The sequence below is a fragment of the Hylobates moloch genome, unplaced genomic scaffold (assembly GCF_009828535.3).
Source record: "Hylobates moloch isolate HMO894 unplaced genomic scaffold, HMol_V3 SCAFFOLD_1110, whole genome shotgun sequence".
Taxonomy (NCBI): domain Eukaryota; kingdom Metazoa; phylum Chordata; class Mammalia; order Primates; family Hylobatidae; genus Hylobates; species Hylobates moloch.
Window position 1 is genome coordinate 3322 of NW_026653385.1, and position 6937 is coordinate 10258.

General features: G+C 43.1%; 1 long non-coding RNA gene across 2 annotated transcripts; it reads right to left on the bottom strand.

The window, feature by feature from the left end:
* Positions 1-279: 279 nt before the first annotated feature.
* Positions 280-4047, bottom strand: LOC131382681 (uncharacterized). Of its 2 annotated transcripts, none has more exons than XR_009212263.1 (3): positions 3591-4047; positions 1678-1763; positions 280-756 (listed from the first exon to the last, which is right to left on the bottom strand). It is a non-coding gene; the product is annotated as an uncharacterized LOC131382681 (long non-coding RNA). The 2 variants fall into 2 exon arrangements; XR_009212262.1 differs by lacking the exon at positions 280-756 and adding an exon at positions 1294-1514.
* Positions 4048-6937: the final 2890 nt, after the last annotated feature.

Sequence of the window (6937 nt, forward strand, 5' to 3'; positions counted from 1 at the left end):
GTTTCCCTGCAAGGGCCTCTTTCCCACGGGCTGCACTGAAACTGTGTGGCCCTGCCCCGGCCCGACTCCTTCCTCTGCAGGGTCCCCGTATTATGTATATTTTCCTCACAATTCTTCTTCTTTCTCCTCACAGTCAATCCTCAATGAGGTCACAGGGAGGACATGTTACAGCCTGCATCTATTATCTATCAGAAAGCCCTCCCCAACCCCAAATTTATACATTTGTAAAATAATGCTAAAATATCCCGACAGAAAATACAGAATAAAACACGTGGCAACAGCCCTGAAAATGAAGTCTTTATTGCTGTTTCAGAAAAATATCCGGGATACTCTGCAGCAAATCTCCTTTCTCAGCAGTTAGGGTTGCGGACAGGAAGTTTTCCTCCTGATGGACACCGCCTGAGTTGCCCCAAAGCCAGGGCAGCGCTTCCTCCCTGACCACAGGAAAGGAAGCTCACATACTTGCTGGAGACCCAGCCCCGCCTCCGCAGGCAGAACGCGCATGCGCCCCGCAGGGCGGAACGGCCTGTTCCGGCGCCCTCTGCCGGCCGTGGCGTTGCAGCGCAGGAGGCTTGGCTTTTACTGCTTAGCGATGGACCTAAGTCTCTGAATGGCTGAAATTCTGGTTTAGATTATTCAGTACCTTTGTTTTGGAGGATCAAATGAAAATAGAGCACGGTATCACTTGCTTTGATGGAAGATAATTGAAATAAAGAAGCAACGTCCAAGGACCATATACAAAAGGCGATTGATTCCCTGTATGTGGACGGAAGAGGAGCTTGAATAAGAGAAGGGTTCTGTGATACTTTAATGCTGGAAACCTGCTGCCATGCATTTGTCAAATCCCATACAATTTTACCGCATAAATAGTACATTTTAATGTGGCTCAAGACAACAGCTAATGTCATATACGATTTGGGGGAAAATTACATATTTAATTAAATAGGTTAAACTGTGAACAATAATGTGAGCCCCGCCTGGACCAGATTGCCTGCCAAGCAGATTGCCATCCTCATCCTCACACAGTACTTGACATAAATTCTGGCTTCAGTGTAGAATCACTTGTGGAGAATTTTTAGGATGTACCACTTTCACCCATGAATTAGCCCATTTAATTGGCCTCAGTAAGGTCCATGTTTTCAGGATTTTGCAGTTTGCTAAAAGTTCAATGTCATCCCAATTTATTTCCTGGAACTATTTCTCCTTGAAGTTTACATTCAGTACTGAGATTTGCTGAAAGCCAATGCATTTTCAAGTTCTAGAGTCAAATCAGAGGACGCCTCCTTAGTCAGAACTTTTATTTTGCTTGTGGAAAACTATATTGAATCAAAGATAAGAAGGGTTTGCATGGTGGCTGAGAGATTAAGGTGCTTTATCTGCTAGTCCACAGTAAGGGGAACACAACTGTGTCCTCTGTGTCATAACTCAGGACTTATGAATAAAACGTGGAGTCTCAGGAGATGAACTTCTACTCCCACTTAGGGGAGCTTCAAGGAGAACGTCCCAAGGGCTTTCTGAGGGAAAGAAGAGCAGGAATGCCTAATTCCCTGGCCCCAGGCAGTTGTTCATGGGCAGAGACAACGGCTAGGGTAATTCAATGGTTTATACTGGGTGTTTTTGATACTGCCCCCATTTCCCTGTTAAATCTGTGTAATGGATCACTGAGAAACCTGGCACCTGGGGCTGAAGATCCCTGTTGTGTCAACTCCAGGGATGGATCCAGAGAAGCGGTCTTGGTGGAAGTTGGAATGAAGGGAGTTTGGCTGTGGAAAGAAAAATAAAAGCTGTTGAAGATGGGGAAACGGGAAGAGAAGGATGAAATCGCTACTCACATGCCAAGGATAGCTTATGCAAATCTATGTGTCAGACCCGCATAAATAAAACTAGCACTTTAACAACATATTAGATTTTTCGGCAACAGGTTTTATTGTTTCAATATTTGCAAATATTTTTCTATTAAAAATAATAAAGTTGCTTACATAATTTTTTATTCAAAATTCCCAGGTCACATAACTGTTATACATTTACACTTCACATTTTTAATGAATAGATACATTCTCTAAATTATGAATTATTTGCTCAATTGTATGTTAGTTTTTTTTTTATTCTCCATGACTCAGTTTTCTGACCTGAAATCTGCAGTATTTGGTAATCCACAAGATGATCGGTTGCCCTTATAAAGACTTTCCTTTCCTATTTCCTTCTCAAGAAGGTATTTTTTACTGAGTTTTTTTTTGTAACATACCAAGGGTGGTATCTGGCTGAATGTTGGTTCACAGTGAGTAGAGACCAAGGCTTCTCTCAATCGGAGTCCCAAATTCCTTACAGAGCTAGGAATTCTCTACCCTGAAAGTCCTGTATGTTTTAAGTTAGAGCTTTTGCAAACTATTTATTATATTGACAGTTTTCATTCTCATGTCATTTATATTCATTTATAGCACCAAGTGTACCCTCCTAATTGGAGAGATAATTTTGTTCTGTACTTAATATAAAAAGTCTTGACTCTCCCCCCATCAGGCTGCCTTGACATTCTGTACTTGGGACTTGGGGCAGGCAAGGTCAGTAGGACATGCCAGTAGAGAGTAACCACCACTAGCTTCACAAAAATGATGTGCTGTGACAAATTGTGATAGGGTTTTTCCTTCTCCTTCCCCTAAAGATTCGATACCATATTTCATACTCTTGAGCAAGAGCAACTTCTTTCTCATGGATTTAATCACAATAATCTAATTTCAAGCATTTAATTCCTTTTTTTTCAGAACAACCCATTGAATTTTCAAAAATATGAAATTAAGGATACCTACTTATTGGCTTGAAATAGCTCAGAGCAATTTAGTAATCATAAACAGAATGGCTCTGTTAGAACAAAATTCCTGATCACTTCAGCCCATCCTTGAAAATTTGCAGAGACAGGTCAAGGGAACATACACTTCCCTGAAAACTGTACTTTACAGACCCAGTTAAAAGGCCATGTAAGGAAATAACAGAGACAGTAGAAGAATGGACTTACTTATTAAACTAGGTTTTGATTGTTAATATAAAAAAATCAATACCCTTTCCAAGAGCACATTGAAATAGCGTAAAATCCTTTACTGAGTATTAAAAGATATTTCCAAAATATAATAAAGGCTGAAAAACTAAAGAGTCCTTATCAACTGAATCTGAAACAAAATTAAAAGAGAATATAATAAAGACTTTTTAAAAAACCCTAATGAATTGGGGATCTATCTTTCCTTTACTCCTCTGCTGTGGTTGGTCAGAATCCCATTTCTGTTCTGTCCTCCACCTCTCTCCTGATTCTCTTTGTCTATGTCATCTATCCGGCTATTTCTTGCCCACGTAACTTTCACTATTTTTTTCAACACCTTCTACAAAGCTTCTAGAACTCTTTCACTATCACTGCTTTTCAAAATCCATCAGAGACAGCTTCCCAATACTCAATTTTACCTTCTTTTTCAACCTCACTCTCCCTAGCTCCCTGGCTCTCTGGTTCTCTTTTGGCCTCTCTTTTCTCCTTATCCCCTGGCTTCACATCTACATTCACAAGAAGAGAATGAAGAAGCCCCCCTCCCAGTAAGAGCACGCCTTACATTGGGACACCAAAATCTAAGCACACCCTGACAGGCACAGCAAGTGGAATGAGATCTGGGACAGAAGATCACAGGGCGTCACAGGACTGTGGCCAGTGATGTCCAAGCCGAGGGAGTTCAGGGGCCTTCCCGAGTCTGTGACTAAGGAAAGGCCTGAGGGCAGCAGGGCAGGGTCCTAAGAGACGCGAGGATGAAGGAGGGGTGCAGGCAGGGTGGAGGGCCTCAGAAGACTACTGATGTCTAAGAAATCCCAAAGCCAGTGGGAGGTTGCGGCCTTCCTCCTCTTGGCGTTGCCCACAAAGGGCCTTGAGGGGTGAGAATCCACTTCCGAGTGGGGACTTAGACGGGGCACTGGATAGGGAGGGGAGAGGGTGAAAAGACAAAAGACAGAAAAGCGTGGCGGGGCACCAACTTCCCAGCGTCTGACAGCGACGTAGGGCTACCGCGGCTGAGACACGTAGGTGCGGGGATTGTGAAGTCGGCAGTGACCCCAGACGCCAGATCCTAGCTGTGGAGGATGGTAACACGGAGTCGTGAACAGAAAATATCAAAGCCCCCTCCAGGAAAGGGGCCTTTCATCCGGAAAATCTGCATCCGGGTCCGCCGGAACCTGCGGTCTCAGGATGGGGTAGTGGGCCAGAAAGAGGGCAGAACCGGTGTGGACCAGGCCTGAGCTTCCCTGCTCTGTCCCCAGGGCGTATCGGGATCTGTCCCCACTTCCGGACAGTGCAGCCTTGGTCTCTGCCTTTGCCACCACGCGAGTGTTTTATGTGCCGTTGGGCTAGGCTGCTTCCACCAGCTGCAAGTTGAATGTTTCGGATACTTTATGGTCAGGGTAGTCAGACCACTTACAGTGGTTGATGACCCGGTTCATTCTGGACAAATTAAAAACAGTTTAGGAGGCTTGGTGCGGTGGCTCGCACCTGGAATCCCAGCACTTTGGGAGGCTGAGGTGGGCGGAGTTTGAGACCAGCCTCGGCAACAGAGCGAGACCTTGTTTCTACAAAAATACAAAAACTTAGCCAGGTGTGGTGGTGGGTGCTTGTGGCCCCAGCTCCTCCAGAGGCTGAAGCATGAGAATCACTTGAGCCCAGGAGGTCGAGGCTGCAGTGAGCCGTGATGGGGCCACTGCACTCCAGGCGGAGCAACAGAACGAGACCCTGTCTCAAACAAAACAAAACAAAACAATAACAACAAAAGTTTATGGCAGAAGTTCTTCTTCCTCTCTAGCGTGAGTGGGTGGAGCTGCACGTCTTGAGTGGAGCAGGTGGTGGTGCCTTCACGACCCAGGGGCCCCTGGCTGGAGGTGGCTGGACCAGGATCCCCACCAGCCCAGTCAGAACGGGCCATTTATTGTCAGAATTACAATGTGAATTGCTACACTTGGCCGGTGGGGAGCGTGCAAATTCACACCAAGGATGAGGAATGTAGGTTCCTTTTCTATTCCTCATTCACCCGGGAGGAAGGGACAAAAGCAAGGGCTCTGTTCCAGGGACTTCTTGGGCCAGGACCTGAGCTGGACCCAGGAGGCCCGAATCATTGCTTTTAAGGAACAAAAGTTACTGTGTATATTAATAAATTCCTTTATCCATCTTTACATTTAATGTGTTCTTTTCACATTTCTTAAGATGAATCATAAAGCTGAATTCCTTTGAGACAAACGTGGATGACATCCCCTAATTTTCTTAGGTAATCGTTTTAGAATATAGTGTAATTTCACATATTTCAGTGTTCTCAGAGCAATTTGAAAAAATATTTTTAATTTAAAATATGAGATAGTTTAATGTTTTGTTTTCTGTTTCAGAGTATTTTGTGTCAACTATGGATATTGAGGAATGTAAAATGCATATATTTTAGGAAATACATGATTTTGTTCAGAACTAATGAAAAATTAAACGTTCAATATTTCCATGGACATTTACCAAAGGATGTCTATTCTCACACAAGAACATTTTTTAAAATAGCAAAACTGCATTTTCAATTTTCAATAGCCTCATTAATATCCTTAGTAAATGTTAAAGTGAAATATGTAAATTAGCATTTCATTTTCTGCATTTCCTGATTTTCCTTTTTCTTAAGTGCATGCTAGCTGGATTTTGGAAAGACCAAATCCCAACTGTTCACACTGCAAAGATTTCTCAAAGATTGTTTCCAAATGAGGGTACCCTTCTGGTTTTCCCATAACTAATACCAGTTTCTTTAAATTTTAAGATTTTTTAAAAAAATATATCAGTATTTTGATTCAAAATGGATTTAAAATTTGAATAGCTTCCCTTAGGTAATTGAACAGAAAGAACACTGGGATTCATCAGGGTACTTGGGGGATCAGCCCTGCTCACTGCTTCTCCAGATTTCCAGAGCTAAGTTTGTTTCCCCTAAGCTGAGCTCATACCTCCCATACCTGCTGGGAAGTGGACATAGATTAAGGAGCCAGGATTGCATGCAATTTCAGTTGAAGAAATTCGTATATCTGAGCCCTCCCATTTAGTTTTTCTGCAGCTCCCTCTCTCTTCACATAGGAGCCAAGTAATATAGCTCTGCCTGTATGTACCATTCAGACACTTTGACCTTCTCTACCAAATATTTTGTTTTTTGTTTTTTACAAAATAAGAGTTTGGGGAGTCTTCAAATAGACTGAGTTGATTCCTCTTGAGTCTGCATGGGACACACATTGTCTACATTTGGAAGATCCTTAGGAGAAACTAACCCACTAAATGAATGTCTGGGTAAATTAAGGTCTGCTCACTGTGTCTCTGATTCCTTGCCTAGAAAATGGATCTGATAAAAGCTGAGGAGTAGGCCGGGTGCGGTGGCTACTCCTGTAATCCTAGCACTTTGGGAGGCCGAGACAGGTGGATCACGAGGTCAGGAGATCGAGACCATCCTGGCTAATGCAGTGAAACCCCATCTGTACTAAAAATACAAAAAATTCACCGGGCGTAGTGGCGGATGCCTGTAGTCCCAGCTACTCGGGAGGCTGAGGTGGGAGAATGGTGTGAACTGGGAGGCAGAGCTTGCAGTGAGCCAAGATTGCGCCACTGCACTCCAACCTGGGTGACAGAGCAAGACTCTGTCTCAAGAAAAAAAAAAAAACAACAGCTGAGGAGTGAAAAAAATGACAATGCATTGAAGCATAATTTTTAAAATTATGATTTATTATTACTATCTAAAACAAGATTTTCCTGTCCTACCTTGGAAAATTTCCTTAGCTTTTCCGGAAGAAACTACAACCCTACCAAAGCACAATGGTTGTAGGAAGGTTGTTTGACTGGGTCACTAACAAGTCTTGATGAGAAGATGGTCCATCTAAAATGCAATGCAGTGTATATAAGGCAACATGTGTCCAC